General features: G+C 38.6%; 1 protein-coding gene and 1 long non-coding RNA gene across 3 annotated transcripts in view; one reads left to right on the forward strand and one right to left on the reverse strand.

The window, feature by feature from the left end:
- The window catches only part of DTNA (dystrobrevin alpha), a 343,646-nt gene that overhangs the window by 264,047 nt on the left and 53,067 nt on the right, over window positions 1-26,532 (reverse strand). The window lies entirely within an intron of this gene.
- On the forward strand, window positions 9,196-13,328 carry LOC135362496 (uncharacterized). The gene is made up of 3 exons (XR_010407262.1): window positions 9,196-9,352; window positions 10,020-10,181; window positions 12,928-13,328. It is a non-coding gene; the product is annotated as an uncharacterized LOC135362496 (long non-coding RNA).

The raw sequence follows: 26,532 nt of genomic DNA on the forward strand, positions 1-26,532 counted from the left end.
TAAAACAAAATTTTAGGGCGCCTGGGTGGCTCAGTCATTAAGCGTCTGCCTTCGGCTCAGGTCATGATCCCAGGGTCCTGCTGGGATCGGGCTCCCTGCTCGGCAGGAAGCCTGCTTCTCCCTCTCCCACTCCCGCTGCTTGTGTTCCTGCTCTCGCTATCTCTCTCTCTGTCAAATAAATAAATAAAAATCTTTAAAAAAAAACCCCAAAAACCAAAAAAACCCCCCAAATTTTAAATAATTCCCGTAAGGATCACATCCAAATTCTTACATATTCTACCCAAAAATATGTCAACAGAGTTCATTTTAAGTAAGTTCTTTTGTTTTCCCTGACTTTAAGGCTCTGTTTGTCAAGCTAAGTAATGGCAAATTCATTTTGAGTTTTTGAAGTGAACATACCTGCCATAATCTGTTCATAAAGTAGAGAAAATAATTCAAAATGATAGTTACCATTTAAAATAAGAACCTCCAAAATGTCCAAACTTACTCTCCTTAAAAAAATTGTTTTTAATTAGTTGACACAAATGAACCAGAATATAGTTTCTATTGTTATTACTTCAAGAATGGTGTGGGGGCGGGGCACGTGGGTGGCTCAGTGGGTTAAGCTTCTGCCTTCAAGTCAGGTCCTAATCTCAGGGTCCTGGGATCGAGACCCATGTCAGGCTCCCTGCTCAGCGGGGAGCCTGCTTCTCCTTCTCCCTCTGCCCCTCCCCCACTCATGTGCACCCATTCTCTCAAATAAATAAATAAAAATCTTTTTTTAAAAAAGAATGTGTGTGGGACACTAAGTTACACAAAGAAACCACAATGTTCAACCATTCCTTAATTTCAATGGAATAATTTTAATTTTCAGTGGAATTGTAAAGGCCAAGTTTGTGGAATGTTGACCATATGCCACGGAAGAGTTTGCTCAGTGTCCTTCCAACAGATAAGATTACAGCCATCAGGGTATTTCAGTTACTAACTTAAAAAAACTAAATTCATTTAACAGCAGATGTCATTGTAAAGGAAAAAGGTGATGCTGGCATCAAAGTATAGGTGGTTTTAAATCTCTAGCATATAAAACTGCAGGGTCCTCGGGCGCCTGGGTGGCTCAGTTGGTTAAGCGACTGCCTTCGGCTCAGGTCATGATCCTGGAGTCCCGGGATCGAGTCCCGCATCGGGCTCCCTGCTCGGCGGGGAGTCTGCTTCTCCCGCTGACCCTCCCCCTCTCATGCTCTCTGTCTCTCATTCTCTCTCTCTCAAATAAATGAAATCTTAAAAAAAAAAAAATTAAAAAAAAAAACTGCAGGGTCCTTCTATTGTGCATATATTTCTCACTACTCATCAGGAAGATCTCTGAGTCCTTGTTATGTATGCCCGACTGATGCTTTATAGTGGATTCAGTGGGATGCCTGAAGAACATTCTTTTACATGGAAGATCAGAGTCAGAATCACAGTTTGGAAACTGCATTCTCCCACTGTGAATGTGATAAGATGTCCAGCAATAAGCAGAGAGGTTAACAAATGGAAGACACCAGCACAGCGACTCTAATGATCCATAACAACTTGCATGGTCTGTCTCTGGGATCAAAGGAGAGAGGTCATGGGCATGTATCCGTGCACAGAATTTTTTCACAGCCCCTTTTCTGAAACATGTATAGAGGGCGTTACGGAGGGAAGCCTATGTACTGGTTTAGTTTTATTGTCCTTTAGGACATTTTAAAAAATGTCAAAGCTTCTGCCATTTTTAATCCACTGAAAACTGTCATCCCAACTTCCAAAATTGCTTAAATCAAAGTTCCCAAATCCAGGCTTTACACTACTTAATTAATCAGCTTAATGTCACCTGACATCTTTTTTTTTCTTCTTCTTTTTAAAGATTCTTTCCTTTGTTGTCTCCTATGCCACCCCTCTCTCCTGGTTTCCCCTCCTGTTTTTCTAGCAATTCCTTCTCAGTCTTTTCCAAAACCGGTTCCTCAGTCATGGGCTATCTCTTGGTCCTTGCTTTATTTTTCTCTGTTCTCACACAGCTTCTTTTGGTACTCATCCATTCCTCTGTCTAACCCAGATCTTTCTCCTGACCTCTAGACTTGTATGTCTACTTGCCTACTGAACACTATCATGAGTGTATTTCATTAATAATTTCACAGTCTTGCTACATGCCAGGCATTGTGCTAAAAGGGTAAAAGACACACCATCCATGCCCCAAAGAGAACCCACATGTATCTTCCCTCTCTCTTCAAATCTGTTCTGCAATGGAGTCACTTCCTCTGGGTATTGTAGTGAGTTGAATGGTGGTCTTCCAAAGATGTCTACCCAGAACCTGTGAATGTAATGTTATTTGGGAAAAGGGCCTTTGCAGATGTAATTAAGTTAAAGATTTTGAGATGAGATCATCCTGGATTAGGGTCTGAAATCCAATGACATATGTCCTTCTAAGAGACAAGAGAGGAGAAGGTAGACACATAATGAATATGGAAGCAGACGGGAGTGATGCAGCCACAAGCCAAGGAATGCCTGGAGCCACCAGGAGCTGGAAGAGGCAAGGAAGGATCCACCCCTAGAGCCTTCAGAGGGAGGTGGCCCTGCAGGGATTTGATTTTAGACTTCTAGCCTTCTAGGAGAGAATACATTTCTCTTGTTTCGAGCCACTAAGTTTATGGTAATTTGTAACAGTAGCCCTAGGAAATGGATACAGTACCCTGATTTATAATTATCTGGTTACTGTCCCTCTTCCCTGTTAGAATACTACTCCTTAAAAGTAGGACTGAATTCCTTCTCTATAGCTAACACCTAATACTTTGTATGCAGTAGATATGTAGCAAGAATGAAGCAAAGGATTTTTTGTTTGTTTGACTGGTTAGTATAGAAATAGCATCAATCTACATGTAATAAAGATTGATCTTCTCCTTCTCTAAATAGTCTTGCTGAATACTTTTGGATTCAGCATAACATTTCATAAACTATTCCTTTACACAAAAATATTTATCACCTACGCTGATTTTTAAAAGTAAACTCCAACCTCCTTAGCATGGAATTCAAATTGCAGTACTACTGTTATGTTAAAATGTGGAACTGATCTTATTGTGAGGAGGGAACCATCTCACAAATATCTCTGAGATCTCCGTTAGCTCAAAAGCATAACGGAGAATACTAGAAAGCCATGTTGATAAATTGACTGAGGATATTAAAAGTTTTAGGGGAAACTTGAAAATTAACAGGCTCAGAAATGAGAGCTGTAGAAACAAAACATGGAAGAAAGCCCAGGAAAAATCGTGTTCTTACGCACTTTGTGCTTTTAAAAATATTACATTTCACAAGTATTTTCAAAAGATGGATTTTTTAGGTCATTTAAATTACTTTATCGAAGTTGTCTTATTGTTAAATATTCCTTTCAATTTTTCTGACTCTTTAATATATATATTTGTATATTAAAATCTAGATGCTTCGCTAAGTCATTTGAGGAAAAAAAACACAGCATGTTCACATAAGGTACAGTGAATGCAAATCCATTTCCTTAAAGCAGACTTCCCTAAATATATCATTCATAATTATGTGTGTTTTGTTTTTAAGACACAAAGAGCTCTGCTTGGTAAATGTCTATTCTTTCTGTATCTCAGATCTACAGCTGGCAGACGTCACAGGCACACACACTGCACTCGCACACTATTCTGATTAACCCTGTTTATGGAGGGTCACTGCATTTATGACACAACTAAACAGCAACAGAAGGAGACACAGATACACTTAATAGTATTAGTTATTTGCATATAAAATGGTCCAATTAAAAGGCTTGGTATGTATTTGAACAAATGAGTATAAAGCAGCTTAAAGAGCATAATCCACGTCAATCGAAAATTTTACTGAAAGACAGATGGATGGGAGATAATAGGCATAATTTCTAACTAAAAATACACGAATGAAAGGGTTTTACATTTAATATTCTTCTAGGAGAGTTTTTTTTTTCTTCTTCAATGATAAATAAGAACATGACTTTCACAACTAAAGATAGACTCTTCAAAGATCCTTTGAAAGGATGGGGGGATGGGCGGAGGAGGAGAGGGGGAAGGGGCCGGGCAGCCTTCTTTACAGAGCCTATTCATAAGAAGCTGCTTATGGACCAAGAGTAAGTCAAAGAATATGCATAAAATTTAAGCCCATACAATAAGTCCCCTGCATTAGTTTTCCATGGCTGCCATGACAATTGAGCAAAAGCTGGTTGGCTTGAAATGACAGACATTTATTCTAGCATAGGAGGCCTAAAGTTCTCAGTCAAGGTCAGCAGGGTTGGCTCCTACTGGAGGCTTGATCCATGTCTCTTTCCCAGCAAAGGTGTCTGCCACCAATCCTTGGTATTCCCTGGTTTGAGGAAGCAAAACTCCAGTCTGCCCTCATCTTCACACAACCTCTTCTGTAGTGTCTCTTGACATGCCCTCAGTATTGCGATACCAGGAACTGGACAAGGGCCCACCCTAATTCACTACGACCTCATCTTAATTACATTTGCAAAGACCCTATTTCCAAAGAAGATCATATTCTGACTTCCAGATGCACAGGAATTTGGGGTACTATTCAATCCAGTGCAACCCCTCAGTCTTCGGAGGTCTCATACTTCAGGTTGTAACTCATGAGGTAAATGCCCCATAGTCACAACTGTTTGACAGTATAGTTTCTTTTTTTTTTTTTTTTAAGATTTTTTATTTATTTATTTGACAGAGAGATAGAGAGCACAAGTAGGCAGAGAGGCAGGCAGAGGGAGAGGGAGAAGCAGGCTCCCCGCCAAGCAGGGAGCCCGATGCAGGACCAGATCCTAGGACCCTGGGATCATGACCTGAGCTGAAGGCAGCCTCCCAAATGACTGAGCCACCCAGGCACCCCTTGACGATATAGTTTCTTAATTTGGAATATGTACCTCACTACATCAATTTTTCCTGCATTTAACCAATAAATTTGGGGAAGATCTTCAAATATACTACAGAATTTTCCATGCACTCTCAAAAGGGTGACTGTCATGGTAACTCTTCTCTAAATCAGTGGTCTTGAAAGTTGGTGTGCTTCACAATACCCTGGAGGCTTGTTAAAATACAGATTTGCTGGGCCCCACCCTCTGAGTTAGACATTTGTATTTTTAACAAGCCCCTGGTGATCCTGATGCCAACACATGGGGACTACACTTTGAGATTTCATTGCCCTAACTGGTCTTCAGGTCAGAGTCCCTATTACTCTCAAGAAGGAGTCTTTTCCCTCATTATCCAGTTCCCTCCTTCTAATACTGTTATTAATAAGGTGAGGAGAAATAGAATGCAATGGTGAAGAAAGACAAGGAGGAAGATGCTGGCATAATATATCTATTATTAACTTCTGACTGATGATGAAGTTTAAGAATAGCATGAGGTGGAATGATTATACCAACCTTGGGCTAGTTTGGGATTCCTGAATAACTATAACCCATATTTGAAGAACAGGGAAGACTTTTTTTTTTCTTCATATTTCCTGAATGTAGCTTAGCATCTCCACATTTTAGTAGATTTAAGGCAACCTCAGTGGAAAGTAATACATATTAAATTATGGACATGGTTTACTTTCTTTTATTCAATTAGAGGTGTTTGGGGTGTGTGTGTATGTGTGTGCATGCTTGTGTGTATACTTTTAAAAAAGTTTTAGCAAAACTACTGTTGTGATAGTTTTTTATTTTAAGAAACAGTTGTTGAATAAATCAGTGTCCTACACCTCTGGCATAATAGTTAATAGTTTCAAACTGGTTTTACAGAAAACACCATAAATATAGCCATATAACTTTACCAGAGCCCTAGTATATGGAAAAAAAAGGAAGTGATATTAACACCTTAAAATACAAATAATGATAATTTGGAGAATAGAAAGAAAAAATACACACAATTAACTTTTCATTTAAGTTGGCTATAATTGAATAGTTGTCCTGATATAGCATTCTAAATTTTCTCCTGCACAAATAGATAAAAGTAGTTGCAAAAATGAAATTTACTGCTAAATAAAAATTACAATATGCCCCAAATTTGCCAATATAAGAAGGATTATAAGTCATGATATTCTATAAGCATCCACTTACAAGTTTTTCCTCTAATATAATAACATTGTGTGGCAAAGTTTTAATATTTTTCTATCAGTTATGAGGTACACTAAAATTGGATTCTTTTCTATATGGTTAAATCATTAATTTGTGATGAAATCAAAGCCCTTACAGATTTCAGTAGCATTGTAAGAAAGCCATTACTCTGGTAGACTCAGCTATAATACTGGGAAGGCAGCAAATACCATATTTAGAAGAAAAAGCAAGTTCCTTTGTCAATATTTCAAAACACTAAATAGTATAATCTTTTACCACAGTATGTGTTTTAGAAAACATGCAAATATATCCCTAGAGGGCAGTGGTTTCAGCACCGAGTACTTGTATAATATTCCTAAAGATCCCAATGATAGTATTTCAAATTTCATCTCAATTTCTTTTTAAGGATGTTAGGAAAACAGTATTTTTAGGGACACCTATTTCATCTTTGAAAGTGCTGCTAAAATCTGTTATTGTCATTGTCATATTTGCTATAGTACGTGCTGACAAAAGTGTTGCTACATATTGAAGAGAGGAAGACAAATATAACTTTTTCTCTTTTTCCGGTATGACCACACTCTTCAATATCAAAAGATATATCTTATAACTATCAAATTTATTATGCAGCTTATAATCAGCATTCAATTCAAATATATCAAAAATGAAAATGCAGAACTTAACATATTAAACCAAATAAATTTTTGATTGTTTTTGTTTACTGTCAATGTCTAATAAAAAAATATTGTCAAGCAATTTTAGTCAAATTTTAAATTGCTGTAGATTCTCAAGGGCTACCATGAAAGAGTAAGATGAATTATATATTCAGGATACTCAGCGTTATCAAGACTCATCTAAATGACCATGAAAATAATTAAGTAAAATACAAATGTGGGCTTATTTCAAGTACTTATGGTAACACTATCATGCATTTATGCACTTACCGTGCATTTAAAAGGAATTCTAAATAGTAAATATCCTCATGACCTTAGAATTTACTATAACTTCCTCATTATTATGTTTAGTTAAATAGCATAATGTTTGTTTTGGGGTTGTGTTCATTCAGTCATTCAACAAATATTTAGAGTGCCTCGCCATGTTCCTGGCATTGTGTGATGTACTGTGGATGTAAGAAAAATTAAGATGTAATCCCTGCTCTCGAGGAATTTGTGGTCTCCTAAAGAAGACACAAAATCATTACAGTGTGCTAAATTCCATACTATAGTTATACGGAGCACAAATGTGCTAAGCAAGAAGGGGTGAGTAAGGAAGGTTTACAGGAAGAAGTCACTTAAAACCTCAGTCCAGAAAGATAAATCGAGTCAGTCAGGCAAAGAGGGATTTGGGCAGGGAAAGAAGGCATTCAAATAAAGGGAACCATCTCTGTAAAGGGTTAAGAAGGAAAAAGAGCAGGGTGAAATGAAGGAATCTCTTGTGGTTTATTAAGGTGAGCATGGTCTAGTACATGATTAAGATAATTATAAAATGGGAAGTAATATTTTCAAGTACTGTATAATTTGTGTTTTTCTACACATATTTTGGGGCTCAGAGCTTGTAATGATAAAGAAGACGCAGCATTAATCCCAGGTTATTAGGGAAGAAATGGATGGCAAAGGAGGAAAAGGAAGCAGTTCAGCTCTGAGAATAACCATGGATAGAATAAAGACCTCTGGAAAGCAGCTCGTCTTGCTTTTGATTTCAGGAGGAAGTGCAGGAAGGAAAAGTGAGGATGAAACCTTTATCTTCTGTTTCAATTAGACATAGTCAACATCAGATTTAAAGGTCTTCATTATATGAGACTGTATGGATGAATGAAATTGATCCAGCCACCAAAGAGGGGGAACTGGCCCCTTCTTTCCTTCTGCATCTCCTATACGGGACACCAGCTTACTCTCTTCGTGGTATTAGACATGACATTTGTTTCTTATCCCCTATCTCCAAAACACAAGTATATATGCACTAACTGCAGTTTTTAAGTTTTAATTAAAAAAAAAAATGTACACATTTAATTTCCATTTGGCATTTCTGGAATACTTCAATTTGCTATTGTTTTTTTTTCTCCCACTTATCCACAGAACTTGATTCAGTTGCTTACACTAGTTACACTGCAATATAGGAAAGCAATTAAACAACTGTGAGTTTGGACTTTTAAATAACTTTAAAACAATCAGCTCACTTCCTTTTCGAACTATTTCTAATTACTTTTTTATAATTTGCCCTAATTATCTTTACTTTATCTTCATTCTCTGCCTTTGTGGAATCAACTGGGTAACTCAGGCTTTACATGTGTCATGTTATCTATTACTCTTACTAGAACTTAAAGCTATCAAATAATGCTTGAATTAAATCTCACCATCCACTTGTTTCTATTGGTGACACTATTCCCATGTTCCATGTTCCAATTAGCCAGGACTAATGGTGGCCATGGGTGAGAAGCACATGCAGTCTGTCGTGGTCAAAGTCTGTCAATGACCTCCATCAACGGTTTTACACTGGCTTCTCTCCTGACCTCATTTCCTAGTGCTGCCTCCTCCCTTGCTAAGCTCCTATTATACCTGTCTCTTGTTGCCCCTCAATAATGGCACATAAATTTCAGTTTCAAAACATTTGTCCTTACTCTTCCCTGTATGGCGTGGTTCCCAATTTCATTCAGGTCCCTGCTTAAATGGCACCTTACTACAAAAAGATCTCTCCAGGCTCGATGTAAAATATTTCTCCCATTCCTTGCATGTTCCCGCTTCTTTCTCTTCCCTTACTCTGTTTTACTTCTTATGCTCATCACATAGCATATTATATATTTCTCTTATATTTACTTATTTTTTTTCTCCCTCTATTAGAATGTATACCCCACAAGAGCTGGAACTAGAATAGTGCCTGATACATAATAGGCACCTAGTAAATATTAGTTATGTTAATCAATGAATCAAAAATAAGCAAAGTAAAATTAGCAACCATGCCTATGATGCCTTACTGATCTATAACTTAGGGACTTCTTTTCTGTTTGCTTATAAAATGGTTAATGCTAATACACTAACATCTGCCAAATGAGCTGTTTGTTAAATGCATCTTTTTTTTTTTAAAGATTTTATTTATTTTATTTGACAGAGAGAGAGATAGCGAGAGCAGTAACACAAGCAGGGGGAATGGGAGAGGGAGAAGCAGGCTTCTCGCCGAGCAGGGAGCCCGATGTGGGACTCGATCCCAGGACCCTGGGATCATGACCTGAGCCGAAGGCAGAAGCTTAACGACTGAGCCACCCAGGCGCCCTGTTAAATGCATCTTCAAAAGGTCAGTGGCCATGTTGGAAACCTGTTCGCATTGACTATAAAAAGTACTAACTGAAAAATCTGATTTATATTAATTCCTGAAGAAAATTTAAACATAAGGAAGATAAGAGAATATTATTAGGTAGGATGGCTAGGAAAGGACATTATAAAGAAAGAGGTATTTAAACTGAAGGCTGAGGTGGAGCCAAGCAGATTAGCATAGATGACAAATGGCTGAGACAAAGAGAACAACTGGGGTAAGATTCTGAGTGAGAAAAGAACTTTTGCACGTTCAAGGACGCAAAAGGCCAACTGAATGGAATGAGAGCCAACTGCCACAAGGTAACTGTTGAAGAGATAGGCCAAGATCACATTATTTTGGGTCCTGTAGACAGACATATTTTTGCACTGCATACTAAGATCAATGAAAGTCAATGAAAGCCTTAAACTTGGCACAGTGACACAATGTGATCTATGTTTCTAAATGGCATTCTGGACTTTCTAGGTCTAGACCAAATGTAGTAGATACACTTTTCCCTATTTCTCCTGCTAAATTTAGCTTAAAACCCTAGCCATTACATACAAAACAAACATAAGAATGCTGGAGAGAAGAAGACAGACTGGCTAGGGATCTTGGAGCCTGAGAAACAATACAGCAGAGAGTTCTTTGTGTTTTCTTTCTGCCTCAGACATCCCAGATTGGGCACTGGAGAAGCCAACCTGGAAATGCCGACAAGCACAGACCCAAAAAGCTCCAATAAATGGGAAAATAAGAAGGTATTCAGGCCGCTGTATGAAGAATGCATTAGTTTAGAAGTAAGACCAATGGAGAAGATACCGCACTAGTTCAGGTAAGAGATGTTGGTGACTTGCATTTGAGTGAAGGCTGTGGATATGGCTACGCAGAGGTGAACACCCATGGGATACAATTTGGAGGCAGAACTGCTTGACTTGGCCCACACATGGGCAGGGTGGAGGGGCAGGCAAGGGAAGGCCCTCATATGAATGACTCACAACTGTAAGAGTTTGAGTGAGAAATGATCAATCACTGTGCAATAAGATAGGAGAGCTAAAACAAAACTCTTTTGTTCTGAGGACTGTTTGTTCAGGCTAGATCCATGAGGACAGTATGAATGGAGTCCAGTCTAGTCTCAGTGATGATAAAAATAATAACATCCCAGCTTCAACAGATGGCCTTATATTTCACAGCAAAGGGAATAAAAGATCCATTGCAGTGTGGATTAAAAAAAATTGAGTTAATATGGGACTCAAAGCAGTGCCCAAGGAGGGACTCTATTGAACAATACGGAATATAAGCAAAGTCAGCAAAGAAAGCTGTGCAGTTAACTGAAAGTCATAAAAATAAATATGGTAACCAGGAAGAATGAGGATAAAACATAATATTGTGGCAAAGTGGAAACATTTTATTTTAGAGGGTTGCATCTATTTTTGATTGGGAATGATACATTCAGAGCTATATTGGGTTCTACTTCACCTTGAAAGTAAATAAAGAAAGCTAAAGATCCCTGGAGGACAACACAGCGAACCCAAAGACTTGAAATCACTTGATATCTTAATACATTTTAGGCAAACACAACTAGAACAAAACTAGCTAATTTTCTTGCTCTTTTAGCAATGCAATCAATTTGGATTAAATATTAAAACATATATAGATCCTGAAGGGCAGTTCTTAGACTTAAAGGGCAACTAAGAATTTAGATAATTTTGATGAATCTGTGGAAAAATGTGCTCATCCATCTGCTCTCCACCCTGATGTGATATAAATACTAACTTGACATCTGGACTCTTTTCTGATAATCCAGCATCTCATTATTACTTTATTTGGGAGAGCCAGAAAGATCCAGGTTAGCACTGCGTTTAGACCCACAAGCCATAACACAAAGCAACCAACCAAGCCCATAGGCCTTCTAATAGCTACAGCAACACTTGGCTTATTAGACTCTTGGAGGACAGTATATGGGAAATGCTGGCTGCAGAATTTCTGGGGAAACTCTACCCTCATCCTACTTATTCAGAGGACCTTCTAGTTTATGCTAGCAACGAAGGCAGCAAGTTCATTTTTTTTTTTTTTTTAATTTCAGACAGAAACCTAAGTCAACTAAGGTGGAACTCTAGGATAGTAGAAAAAGGAAAAAGTATACTGTGAAAAGTTTTCTGGCTGTTTACCCGTCTTCCTGGAGAACACTTATATTTTAAGGCAGAGAGGGTGATAGGGAACCAATCCTTTAATAATATACCTGTTAAAAAAATTTGAGTATATTTGAAGATCTATTTATTTTTTTCTAATTGGCTTTATTAAGTGATTCATGAATCTGACAGCATCCCATCTATCAAGTACAATGCAGCTCGGAGTAGATGCACAAAATAGAAGGGTTTATTTTAGACAAAGGAGCCTGGGGCAGAGAAGTTATTAGCAAAAGAAAAGAAAGGATTGTTTCAGGCTAGGACTTCTCCTTTTGGGGGGGGGAGGGAAAGGCAGGGTTTTTATCATGCAGATTACCTCACGGGTGCTGATCTGGAAATTTCAGATTGACTTTTATAAGGCCACATTGCTTGGATAGGTTAAAATTGTAATTAAGTCTTAGTCTGCTGTCATGAGAGGAAAATGACTCTAATTTGGGCTTGTTTTTTCTTTTTTTTAAGCATACCTAAGGTGCAAAAGGCAACATTTGAAATCAGATAATACTTACTCTAAATCATTTTTTTAATGGCCAAAATTCATCAAGACAAATTCATTCATTCAATTTCAAATTATGATTCATCTGCCAAATATACCAATCGCCAGATCAGTTTCAACATTACCCTTTGGGAGACCCCTTTTAAGAACTTTCAAAGTATGGGTGCCTGGGTGGCTCAGTTGGTTAAGCGACTGCCTTCAGCTCAGGTCATGATCCTGGAGTCCCAGGATCGAGTCCCGCATTGGGCTCCCTGCTCGGCAGGGAGTCTGCTTCTCCCTCTGCCCCTCCCCCCTCTCATGTGCTCTCTCTCATTCTCTCTCTCTCAAATAAATAAATAAAATCTTTAAAAAAAAAAGAACTTTCAAAGTAGATACAGTCATTATCATTGATAATAAGTCAGTAGTTGCTGTAGCTAATAAAGGATTTTATCTAATCTGGTTCTAAAATAATGTTCATAGAAGTAAGTAAAGAAAAATCAGCAAAAGGCAAGGAAATAACTATAATGAAAGCTAATAGGAAAAGAAAAAAAAATCTGGAAATAATATAATGGCAGGTTTATGTATAGAGTGTAGAGGCCACTTTTAGGCAAATAGCCTTGAGCAGTGGAATGTAGGAAGGGCCCACCATGACCCCTTGGCTGAATATAGACAGGCCCACCAGGTGACCCACCTCAAAATATCCATAGGCCCTAACTAACCAATGGGCTACTTAAAACCAGGCACAGTTACCAAAAAAAAAAAAAAAAAGAATTCCTAATGTCCCCATACCACCTCCCCATCCCCCTTTAAAAATAGCCCCCACCTACTGCCTCCTTACAGACAGTTTTCTCCTTTGCTGTCCTGTCCACAGCTCCCTTGCAGTACATTCAATAAACTTCTATCTCCTTTGTTCTGCCTAGGGTGAATCCTTTTACGGCCCATGCCACCAGCTTCCAAACACGACCGTCAACCCACATTTGGGGCCCCCCATCTGATCGAGAGAGACACCACAGAAGAGTAAATTGTACATTATTAAAAACTGATGAATACTTGTTGGATGACAGCCTAAAGGTGTCTAATATTAATGAATGTGTAAGTCACTCGTATTAATAAGTAAGGTATATTGTGCCAAGTTCTAGGACAGAGGTGTGTGCTGGGTAATAGAGAGCCCAAAGAAGGGGCATCTCACTCACTTTGGGGGCAGAAAAAATTTTGCAAAGGAAAAGGTGGCTGAGTCGGGTCTGAATTATAAGTGGGATGTACCTGTGGGGCAGAGCAACATAAACAGTGCTGATTCCAAGCACCTGTGAGGCTAGGGCAAACAATGCTAGAGAAGTTCAAGGCTTAGGAATGGGTCCAGGTCCTAAAGGGCTTTGAGTTACACTGAAGCTGCTTCGTGTTCTCCTTTAAACCATGGGGGAATCCTTCTATGGTTGGATTTAGAGAAGACACTGAAGTAAGCCTGATGTTCTAGAGAGATCCCTCTGGGTCCAGCGTGGACAGATCACGGAGGGGCAGATGGTCAGGTAGAAACCAGCACTTCTAAGAAGTGACCAGGCTCTGGTGACTATCCTGGGAGTGGGAGCAGAGAGAACAGTCTGAAGAAATCATCAGGATGCAAGTCTACAGGGAGGGGCTCTTAGATCACATTTGCTCCTGATGTGGGAGGGATGTGAGGGAAGGTGGTGCCACTTACTAAGGTGGGGATAAGAGATAAAAGAAACACGGCAGTGTGATAAGATTGTTAAGAATTGTCATCAGCATCATCCTCATGATCACTACAGACTTGCTAGGAATCAAGAGCTCAAATATAAAAATCTAAGTGGACCAGAACTTGCTTCCTGTTTCCAATCTGGCAGTATCTCCTCCAAGGCAAATGGTTTTAATTGGCCTGTCATTCAAAAGAACAGAGGGAGAATTATAATCCTCAGGCAGCTCCCTGCTATTAACAGCATGAGAATGCCTCTGTTAAGGTCTGAAGGTATTTTTGCTCAGGGGTCAGTAAAAGCCCTCAAGGAAGCCGGAGGTAGAGCCAAAGATCAGTATTGACTCTAAGCTTGGGAGTTCAGGAAATTAACTTAGGTCTAGTCAGGAGCTTGGTGTCAGGGAAGGGATGTGCCATGGACGTGATCAAATAATGAGTATTTGTTTAAATTCTTTGAAATCAAAGCACATGGTTTGATATCTTTTTAAATCACTTGATACCTATCTTTTAATTCTTTATTTTTAAACACTGAAAGAAATGCTTCAATTATAAAATGCTCTGCATAATGTTAATTATCATCAAGTCTTCTTGAAGTTAGATTGTTTCTACTGGGAAAAAAAAAAAGTGAAAATAATTCAGCCCAAGAGACACAGCAGGGACTAGATTCAGGTCCTCTCAATCCCGACCATGAAACCTAGCGTTCCTTTATAGCTGAAACCCTATGCCCCCTGAGTAGCATACCTTGCAGAAATGTGCAAGGAGGATGCTTACCTAAGGGGGATTCAACTACAAGACTGGTGAAGACCAGATGAAACCAGTCTGCACCAAAGTGCACCCCAGTGCTGACCTTTTGCTGACTTTCTCCCTCATTATAATACTAAAAATCATGCCCAATGGTGGAGATTTAACATGCTAATGAGACATGCGATGCATGATAAAGCATGTTCTGTCCACTGCCCCTGTACACCCAACTTTGTGTCTCTCCCAACCTCTACAGGCTTAGATGTCACTCTTTTCCCACCTTAGCCTCTTTAAAAACTTTCCCTGGCTTTTGTTCAGAAAACCAGCATGAAGAACCCTTTCTTTGGGCTGTCTCTCTGTGCTGGAGCATAAGCCCCACCAAAAGTCTTGCCTGGAATTCCCTCTTGGCCCCAATCAATGTTTATTGTTTGGAGAGCCCAAGGACCCAAGTTGGTAACATGGTGATGCTTTTTCCCTTCACAGCTCTGGCTGGTTCCCTGTCTGGGAAAGTCCTCTAACCTGTGTGAATAACCAAAGCTCATGAACTCAGGCAAGTCTGCAGGTAGAGAGGTCACAGCCGGTTTGTTCAGGCAAAGTAGGCCATCCCTTCTCAATTCAATGTCCAGTTGATAAATTCATAGCAGAGAAATACATCTGAGGCAGGGTGGAAGGCATGGAGGTCATTCTTTAAAAGAGGACAATCGAAGTCTCCACCGAATTGTGACCCAAGGATAAATCTCTCAAGCCTTAAGAAAATGGGAGGCTAAAGGCTGCCCCAATGTCCAAAAATATTCACTCTTCCATCCTTAAAATTCAACTATTTTTATATGATACTTCTTTACTCTTTTGTTAAATCATATGTAATTTAATTTCTTTTAGATTTATCTCAAAACCATCCAAGAAAGGTTCTGGCAGGGTTAACAGTTTGGTGGCTGTGATCAAAATTCATCTGATACATGTAGACACATATTGTACCTGGGATATATTAAAACTCATATTCATAAAGCCAAGGTAGAATATCCAATGGTCTTTTTCTAAACAACGTAATCCAACTTTTGTCATTTGAGTTCAGTGCCATGTCTCTTTAGAAGTGATTTCCAAATGTTGAGTTTGTCCTCCTGTATCCATTATTGAAGGACAGAATTTACGTAAGCAGGAATGTTTTGTTTTCTGATGAAGAAAAAGTGAAAACAAGTCATTTAAGGGAACAAAAAGGTACATTTCTAAGAACCCAATGTAGTTTGAAAAATAATAATGATGTCTTTCACAAACTTGTCCGCATCAAGGCAGCCCGCAAGTTTCGTTGAGTCAGGCCTTTGACATAGAGCTCGGTGCACAGAGTAATTCTCGTCTCGTGTAAGACTTCCCCCAGATGACTCCAGTGACACATACAGTAGACTAATTCCTTGGCTGGTTGCAGCTCCGAGCAAAATCCATAGCAAGATCAATTTTTGCTGCTTATAACTCTCTTTTTGATGCGAGTGGAGGGAAAGTAAAGGCAAGATGACAGGTTGACCGAGGCTCCCGGCACGGTTAGAAATGTAATAATTTAAAAATTGTCATTATAAGATAAAAATAGGTCCTCCGTGTTTTTGAAATATATATTTTTTCTTTTGCTGATGAGTGACAAGACCTGATGATCAAATTTACAAAAGGCAGAAAACAATTTCTCTCAAAATATTACTATAAAAAATCTAATCTTTGTAAAATTGTCTGTACTTGTAGTAAATTACCAGTATTTGTATAGAATGAGTGGGGCAGGAAGTCATGCACCATCCTAGCTCCTTCCAGGCATCTGAATCCAATGGTAATCTTTGATGCTTTTCCCCTAACCTATTAAGGGGGCATTATTAATTCAGAATTATAAAACAAAGTTAACTGACAAGTTTACTGAAATCTTAAGCTCGATAGGGGTGATCCTTGTCTAATAGGATGTGAGATGGGTAAATAAGGGATTGCTCAGAATATGAAAAAAGGTGGCTGTTCCCTGGTTTCCTGAAATAGCGGGTATTTGGACACAGCTGGTGTTATCAGTGACAGAATGCTGGATGGGATAAACCCTGGATGGTTTAGAGTGAATATAGTTGGAGTATTAGGTTAACTGGGCTCAGTTTATATGACAGATCTCCATATAAATTACATATAGTACAAATCTCCATGTGAATTAGCTGGTATCACTGATAACATGGTCACAGAGTAAACCCAAATCTTCACTTAGGATGACCTGAAATTCATGCCTTTGGTTAGACAGAGACCAGAAAGAGGGAACATGAGAACCTGAGAAGAAATATATTCCCATTGCTGGGGGGCAGGGGAGACCCACGTTTTGCTTATATGTCATTCATAATCATTTTTTAGAGCATTTTGGCATATCTTATGCTCTCGTGGCCAATTTACAGGAACGCTGTATTTTAAAAATTCTTCCTATAATATGTTGTACAGAGCTGAGCACCTGTAAATTCTTAATTAATGATCTCTGAATAAATGTATTGCATATAGTGCTTCAATAAAGCTATGCACGCTTGGGGCCTATAGTGTTGACATAGAAGAAACTAACCCCATGAACTATTAACCTTATTCTACAATCTGTATGAGAAACCAATAAGACTATTTTCTCTTTCTTACTGTACAAAAGAAAAAAATAGATACTGAATAGAATAAACTCTACTAAGCACTACTTATTGCCACTTATAACAAAAACATTTTTTAAACTTTATATTATTAAATGTAATTCAGGAAATCCTAGATTTGGGCCAAGAATCGAGTCTCCCAGATAGTGGAAAGCTGTGGTATTGATTCCAACCGGTGTATCTGACATTTTGTTACACACATTGCTTACACAAGGAGGGGAGAATACAGGCGCTCTCCCAGCCATGCCAATGTTGTACATGCTACTGTGAAACTAAATTGTTAGATCTATTTTTTTAGGGTATATATTCTACACTTAAAAATCAACTAATGCATTTTTTTTTGGCTGTTAACTATTGTAGGACCTGCTTGAGTTTACCACACATTAGGAAATACATAAGAAAAATATAAAGAAAAATATAAGAAAAAGACATTTAAGACAGTTAACAATATTCTATGGAGTGGATATCCTAGCAGGAAAACAAATTTGGGTTCATAGCTACCCTTGTCATCCATTGCAGCACTGTGCACTGGTTCTTCCCCTCCACCCCAGATGGACTCCAGATTCATCAAGACTTCCAGTATGGAAAGCCAGACTGCAGGCATTCTTATGTCATTTCCATTGTCTCTACTGCCAATCAGATACCCTGTACTGAGTGGCTGCTCTGTCCCCTTAACTATGTTCCCTTTCCATTAGCCCTCAACAAGCTCTATCATAAATTTAGTATCCTGCCAAGGTCTTACCTGTTCCCTTCCTGTGGCAGGGCTCCGCACCGATGCCCTCTCACTTACTTTGTAGGGAATCCTGCTGGAGAAGGATGGCTCCCTTGAACTGTACCTGCCACCTGCCAGAATCACAGTACTCAACCACACCACAGGGTCCTGAGGCTGCATCTGCAAGTCTGGAGACCCCAGTCCGTACCCAGTGCTTCTGACACTATCCTAAAGGCTGTTTTAGGCATTGGGCATTTATTGCCAATAAGTTTTACCCACTGCAAGTCTCCAGGCATCCTCCTCAACACTGCCTGGTGGAGTTAGAGTAATTACTGTGGCCAGTCACTCAACTACATGACACTTCCTCATGAATGCATAGGTAGATACCTACAGTTTCACCCAACTATGTTCCAAAGGTGCTATGAAAAATGGCTGTTAATTTTCCAAATAAACCATTACTGCTGATGTAATTCTAAATATATACATCCTTTAATTTAAAATTCTGATATATCAACTAAGCTTTTGAACTCTCCATAAAGGGTTCACAAGTACATGGAAAATTTCATTGAGACTGCATTCCTTGACTTTCCTTTCTAGTTCTGTTTTAAGACCAAAGGAAGTTCCCACATATGATTTTGTTTACTTAGTTGAGCATTGTATGATCTCCTTTTAAGGGATAGTGCCTGTTGAAACCCACTTAATACTGCTCAATTACGTCAGTAGACTTTGGTTGTAGCAAGAGTTTCTATGGTCATAGAAAAAAACCTATTCTGTTTAACCATTGAGTTGGGACAGGAAATATATGATAACATTATAGTATGCTATGCATTTTTAAATTAATGTGATCTGGATTGTAGCATGGTTTACACAGAAAACTCCCCGTCTTGCCCCATTTTTGCTATTCCTTGTACCTATAAATGATGTCCCTGATGATGATTTCATTTTGGTTAGTGGCTAGAAAATATCAAGCTCTACAATCTCTTTAAGGAAGTATTCTCATTTCTACTTTGCACAGTTAATATTTTCCTGCACTCACAAAACCAGCTGGCTTTTTATGTCAGAGAATCTATCACTTTCACACTTGTCATTCTTTGCAACCAGTTCTTGAAGTTAATGGCTGGTCCGAAATTTTGTACCAAAAAAGCCCCCCTTCCCCCACATCCTTCCATCTGATTACTGTAGCTCAGGCTACTTTTTCTAATCTTTACGGTTTCCCAGATGTCTATGGGCTCTGCCACAATGTTGAGGAACACTTTTGGTGAATCAAGTATTACTTTCCAAGTTTCTGGGGGTGTGTACATGCATGTGCATGCACAGTATTTATGTGATGTTTTCATTTTGTGGGATATTCTGTTGTCCTCTATTGCCTATACTTTCCAAGTCCAATGCATCAATATTATGATTGAATTAATGAACATTCCTCCAGGGCTTGTTAAGTTCCAGACGTTGTGCCAGGTGCTTTCATATGCTGTATTTTACTGTGGTAAGCAGTAGCAGAGCACAGGGCAAGAAGGAGTATTCTCATTCTTCTTTTGGATGATTTTGCCATGCTGTTTAACTTCCTTAAGAATGAGTTACAGGCGCAAGTATAATTGCTCTACAAAGTGGATAGAGTACTTCCGTCAGGATAGCTTTCCTAGCCAAGAACAAATGTGAGGTGCTAACAATGCTCTATGGACCTCTGGCTGCCTTTAGAACTTCATGCTATTTTACACATATTGGGTCTACTGTTTGCTAAAGACAACTTCCTCAGAGAGTCCTTTATTATCATTATAATTTTGCAAAGCAATTATGTATTGCCCATGTAATAGTTTGTGGCTCTGTATATCTTGAGGTATTCCTGGGCCATATATGGGACTTTGTAATGGCAGGAAGACATACTTTATACTTTTAAAAATTTAGAATTTGGGGTGCCTGGGTGGCTCAGTTGGTTAAGCGACTGCCTTCGGCTCAGGTCATGATCCTGGAGTCCCTGGATCGAGTCCCGCATCAGGCTCCCTGCTCAGCCAGGGGTCTGCTTCTCCCTCTGACCTTCCCCCCTCTCATGCTCTCTCTATCTCATTCTCTCTCTCAAATAAATAAATAAAATCTTTTAAAAAATAAAAAAAAATAAAAATTTAGAATTTGGACTCAACATGGTTTTGAATTCTAGTGCCACCACTTGGTAGCTCTATGGCCTTGGGCATACTTGACCATTCTGAGTTTCATTTTTATTATCTATAACACTGGGGTAATGATAAAGTGGTATCATATGGCCTAAGTGAGATAATGCATGAAAACTACTTAACAACATAAGCTGTCAATAAATGTGGTCCATGTAATCAATAATACAGATTATTATTTTTGTTATGTCAGACATAAGTGGTCAATAGATCACTCTTGACTCTACTACGATCTCATAATCAAATTGATATTTTATGAAATTTCATCAAGGAAGAGATGGTGATGAGGAGCAGGAAGAGCTTGCTAAGGAAAAAAATCAATAACAAACTGGCTTCATTTCTTAATGTCACTAGGTGGGAAAACACAGTGGATTAAATTAATCTGAATTTCCCAAGGCCTGACAGAGCCTCTCTAAGAAGCTCCAAGGGCAGAAATAGAACTTTCTTCAACCTTATATGTGTATACATATATAAAATCTAAGTGGGAACTATTTATAAATATTAATATAGTCAGTAAAGGCACAATGGATTTTAAATTTTAAGTCTTTATACATTAAATAATTGAAAATTAAAATCAGTAGTTTTGTGTAATTGTGGCATATATTAGCAAGGTGGGTCTCTTATAGTGTTTAGTGGGATCTAATAGATCTATTCACAAATTAATAGCCCATAGCACCTAACATAATTCTTTGAATACACAGGTTATTATAGAAAATTCTAAAATAACAAGAGTAATGTGGAAAGGAAGGAAAGAGTTTGGGAGATTTTATCTCTATGGCACTGATGAATGAATCTCTGGCAATGTGGAGGTAATTGAACTATTTGTGGCATGCTCCATTCCTTCCCTCTCAGCCCTGTCACGGTCAGTTCATCCATGGCTGGGTAGGACATGAAAGACAATTACCCCAGTTAGTAGAAGGAACAAACCTGGGAGAGATATAGACCCACAGAAGGGAGATCTAAAGTACTTAAAGGTTAGAAAAGGGGAAATCGAAGTGACATTTTATTACTTAAATATGCCATATAGAATAATATAGAAGTAGAAAAATTGTGAAAAATATATGAAGATGTTAGTTGACTATAAAATCAACATAAGCCACAGTGTGATATGCTTGGGAAAAAAAAAGGAAAGAAAATTAGATCTTATGCTTCATTATAATATTCAGAATTGTAAAGTGTTAATTCTATTGTATTTGGTGCTTGTTAAACCACCCTGTGTTGAGTCAGTGTCAAACCAACAAGTTGGAAGACATTTCATGGAAAGAATACTAGACTGAGTGGGCTTGAAAACCTATGGGAACGATAAGCATAAAAATTGAAGATATTGAGCCTGGAGGTAACCTAAGAAGAGGAATGATAAATGAGGTTGAAAAGCCATCATGTGAAAAAGCAATGAGTTTATTCATGTGAAAAGTCCAGAAAAAGGATAAAGGTGTGGAAGCTATAATTATGAAAAGTAAAATTAATTTTAGAAGTGGCAGATAATAAAATGGGTTTCATGGAGAAATAGTGAATATCTCATCACTAGGCATTGTTGAGATAAGGCTATAAAGAAAATTCAAGTGTCCATCTGATGGGGTTGAAATTGATGACCTTTTATGTATTGTACAGACCTGAGTATCTATGACTCAGTGGATTTCCTATCTCATTGTATGTATACTTTGTGCTAAAAGGTGTGCTCATGTACATTATAGTTACAACATGCAAAAATGTAGACCTATTCACAAAAGTACTAGGAAATATGCTAAAGAGGAAATATTAAACCTAAGGTAAGAATTATGCATGATTGTCATTTTCTTTTATTTTTTTAAGATTTTATTTATTTATTTGACAGAGAGAGAGAGAACACAAGCAGGGGGAGCAGGAGAGGGAGAAGCAGGCTCCCAGCTGAGCAGGGAGCCTGATGTGGGTCTCGATCCCAGGACCCCGGGATCGTGACCTGAGCCGAAGGCAGACGCTTAACCAACTGAGCCACCCAGGTGCCCCTGTCATTTTCTTTCAATACTATTGCTATAATGTTCTTACCAAATTATTGTATTTTAAAAATATATATTTATATTCAAGAGTCTGAACTGCTATATCAGATCTGGTAGCAATACTTTAAGACACTACAGCAAAGAAAGTATATATAGAGAGACATGAAGATATCAATCCTAATATCATTTCTGGAAATTTTATTGAAGCTCTAAGTGGGCTTAATGAAGTAGACTGAGTGATAGAGAACCAATGCACAATTTTGCATACCACTAAATAATATCACCATGGCATATCATATTTGTAAGGGCTCAGAGGTCAGCTAATTCAGTTTCCTTAACTCTGATCTGCAGCTTGTTGTAGATTCATGCTGAGGTTTTTATAAGTACATTACAGAAAGAAGAAAAGAAATGAGGGCAATGTGATATGTTTCTCATAATGTGAAATGTAGTCACATTTTAAAATGTGAAAATACCAGTTCTTTAATGAAATATTGGTGAAGATAGGTGTTAGTTGTTTTTTTCTTTTTATTAGTAGGTGACCCTGTGTCTACTTTTCCATTTATAATTTTTTAAAAGATTTGATTGATTGATTGAGAGAGAGTGCCCACATGTGCATGTGGGGGCAGGGGCAGAGGGAGAGGGAGAGAATCTCAAGCAGACAGGTGCTGAGTGTGGAGCCCAATGTGGGACTCAATCCCACGACCCTGAGATCATGACCTGAGCTGAAATCAGGAGTTGGACATTTAACTGAGAGACCCAGGTGCCCCCATTTTTAATTTAAAAAAATGATATAGGTATGTGAACCCCCAAAGTTTAACACTCATTTAAGTGGCAATATCTCCCCAACATTAATTCTTAATTTCACACTTTTTTTTTTTTTTAACAGAAGAAAAGTAGAATTTCCAGAGTCTATGGATATTTCTTAAGCAACTTGAATGAATCAGTAACTTGAATCAAGTAATGATTCACATTAGGAACACCTCAGATTCCACCTCTGCCTCAATTGGCAAGTATGTTAAGTAGAACACTTTGCAATGTAGATTGGCCTTTATCAGAAGTGATTTACTATGGAGACGTTAATGACTAGGCATAAAACCAAAGCAGCATTCTGGTCAAAAAGAAGAAAAATAGTCAATGGGAGGGAATGTATCACCACTGTAGAGATGCATGTCTCCCTGATTTTCATGAATTCCATGAGATTCAATTCAGGGAGCTGGGAATCTTTAACAACAAATCACCGAAGCAATTTGAAATTGGACTGTTTGGGTTCTCAGTGGTAAATTACAATGATAAAAGTGAATTTTTAGCTTTTTAGATTTGTATGATCAAAAGACATTTTCTAAAATATAAGGCAAAGGGATGAGTAGAAATCAATGGAAGCAAAAATTGGAACAATTTACTCCATGTTCCTGGTAAGTTCTCTTCCCCTCTATGTTTTCCTTCCAGCCTAAACAAGACACTGTTCACAGCTAGACTGAATGGGAGGCACACAGATTTCTGTGTGCTTCCATGAGACCACCACTCTCATCTGCCCCTTCCCCACTGCCCCTGGATTCTCCCTAGCCTCCATGCCACAAGCTTCCTATAAAGATTTGTTTATTCCCAAGGAGGAGGCATTAATTAGGATTGCTTACCCCCTTTCCCTAATTGACTGCCAGGACTATCTCCCCCATACCTTGCAGCTCTTTACTTCCATCACGACCCGAAGTCCATGGCTCCTGACATCCCTCTTCTCCAGGACAAATTTCTCCACATTTTCTTGGACATCTTCTAGTCTGACCTCTTACTACTCAATGAGCCCTAAACTCTTCCTTTGTGTCCATCATCAATAAAATCTTCTATATTACCAACCTCTTTTGTGAATGTTCTGAGCAACTTCTTAAAGGTTAGTTTATTTCTTGAACTAAAATGCTTATCCTGTGAGAACATATCTTTCCATTCTGGGCCCAGACTTCAGCAAATATCCAATTCACTCTATTCTGAGCCCTTTAACTTTCCTCCTTAAAAACAAACAAGCAAACAAATCCAGCTCCTTTGGAGCACGTTCCGTTAGATTACAGCACCTAACACCTTTCTTGGTACAAGTATCTACTGCTCTGCTTCCTTCCTTTGATAAAGATTTTAGCCTTGGCTTATTCTCTATAGTGGGCTATGCACACTGCATACTTTCCACACTGCCTGGAAATCTCGCTCCTTTTCCCTGACCAACTGTCACCTTCACATATGAAGGCTATTTAACACCATCTCCTTTCTCCTCCAATCTTCTACACGTTCTCCCCAGTTCTCCCACGTTCTCTCTCGGTTACCGATTTGCTTTTTATTCCATTGAAATAATACAAAACTGGAAGAAAAGAACATTCTCATTTTCCCATCACCAAGTCTACCAACCCAGCTCTATCTGTAGCTATGTAATTTGCTCTCTTTCCCATGTTGGTGGATAAACTGTCAGAATCACTACCTCAGGCTGGAGCCATCACACAGCCACAGATTCCCACCCCTGCTTGCCTTTAGGATTTTGTTCTTGCAATTATTCCCCTTTCCATTGATTTCCTCCTCTTGGGGCACCTGGGTGGTGGTTAAGTATCTGACTCTTGGTTTCAGCTCAGGTCATGATCTCAGGGTCCTGTGAGCCATGCTCAGTGGGGAGTCTGCTTGAGATTCTCTCTCTCCCTCTGGTGTGTGCTCTCTCCCTCTCAAATAAATAAATCTTTTAACAACATTTCCTCCTTTCTATAAGATCATTCCTATCAGCTTACAAAGAAACATACTATAGTATCTCTATCTTAAAAGAGAAAAAAAAGACAAGAAAAACAAATATCCTTAACTGTATATCCCCCTCCAGCTACTGACATTTTCTAGTTCCACTTTATAGCAGAACTCCAAATTTGCTCTTTCCTTTCCCTTTCCCATTTAAGTCACTGTAATTATACTTGTACCCCCACCACTCTACTGAAACAACTCCTGTCAGTCAAATCTGTGGTCCCAAATCCAATGGTCAAGTTCCAGTTTTCACCATAGCCAACATTTCAAAAGCACTGGGCACACATCCTCCTTGCTGAAATGCATGCTTCAGTTCACTATCCTCCTACCTCACTTCTCTTGGCCTCTCAGACTCTGCTGGGTGGGGCTCCTGGTCATGAGATGTATGTGTGCAGTGTCCAGGAGGCCCATGATAAGCTCCTTTTCTTCTCTAAGCACACTTACTCAGTAGATGATCTCATCCAGTGTCCTACCCTAAATATCATCTAGAGACAGGTATTTCTCAAATTTATAACTAGCCTACTACACCTCCCAAGAAATCCAGGTTTGTATATACAACTGCCAGGTGATTTCACGTTTGGATGACTAATAGGTTCTTCTAATTTGGTAATGTTCAGAATTGAACATCCTCCCCACCCCACCCCCCGCCCTCAGCCATCCAGCTTTTCCAACAGTTTTATTGTTGTTGTTTTGGTTGTTTTTTTTTTAAGTTTGTAGTAGACCTAGTGAATGAGATTTCTGCTGGTTAATCTATATTTTCTTAAAAATTTTAAGTTAAAAACTTTAGTTTTTAAGAGCAGTTTTGGGTTCAAAGCAAAATTGAAGGGAAGGTACAGAGATTTCTCATATACCTCCTGTCCCTACACAGGCATAGTCTTCCCACATTCCCCAGGAGAGTGGGACATTTGTTACACTGATGAGTCTACACTGACACATCAAAGCCACTCAAAGTCTATAATTCACATTATGGTTCATTCTTGATGGTGTGCATTTAATGGGTTTAGACAAAGGTCTAATGACATGATATCCATCATTATAATATTATACTGAGTATTTTCACTGCCCTAAAAATCTGCTGTGCTCTGCCTATTTATCCTTCCCCATCCCCAACCCCTGGCAATCTCATCTTTTTTCTGTCTTCACAGTTTTGCCTTTTCCAAAATGTTATATAGTTGAAATCACATAATATGTAGTCTCTTAAGTCTGGCTTCTTTCTGTGCTTCATATGCATTCAAGTTTCTTCATTACAGTTTTTTTCATCTCAGAAAATCACCCAGTTACTCAGACCCTGAAGAAACATTTGACTTTTGCCTTTCTTACATATCCTATATCCTATCCACCAGCAAATCACGTGGTCTTATATTCAAAATGTATTTAGAATTTCACCACTTTTCACAGGTTCTGTTACTCCAACTCTAGACCAACCCACTATCATCTTTCACTTGAACCTGTAAGTAGACTTAACTGGTCTCTTTGTCTCCACTTTTGCCTTCTTTCCCCAACTCCTGCCCCCATCCCTAACCCAAAGTCTTCTCACACAATAACCTGAATAAACTTTTAAAAATATAAATCAGATCATGTTGATCAAATGCTCCAGTTCTTCAGTGGTTTCCCATCACTTCGGGAAAATATTCAAATGTCTTACCACGGCTGGCTGTGAGGTCCTACCTGAACTTGCTCCTGGTCTTTGCTCCATGTTCATTTCTTTTTACTCTTTTCTTCTTGTTCACTTTGCTCTGTTGACACAGGTCTTTCCATTTCTTGAAAAATTCGAGTGTTTTCTTGTTTTAAGAACTCTCACAAATACAGATTCCTTGTGAATACTCTTTTCTCATAAAT

The sequence above is a fragment of the Mirounga angustirostris genome, unplaced genomic scaffold (assembly GCF_029215605.1).
Source record: "Mirounga angustirostris isolate CCGP_5_RB_7025 unplaced genomic scaffold, mMirAng1.0.hap1 SCAF_14, whole genome shotgun sequence".
Taxonomy (NCBI): domain Eukaryota; kingdom Metazoa; phylum Chordata; class Mammalia; order Carnivora; family Phocidae; genus Mirounga; species Mirounga angustirostris.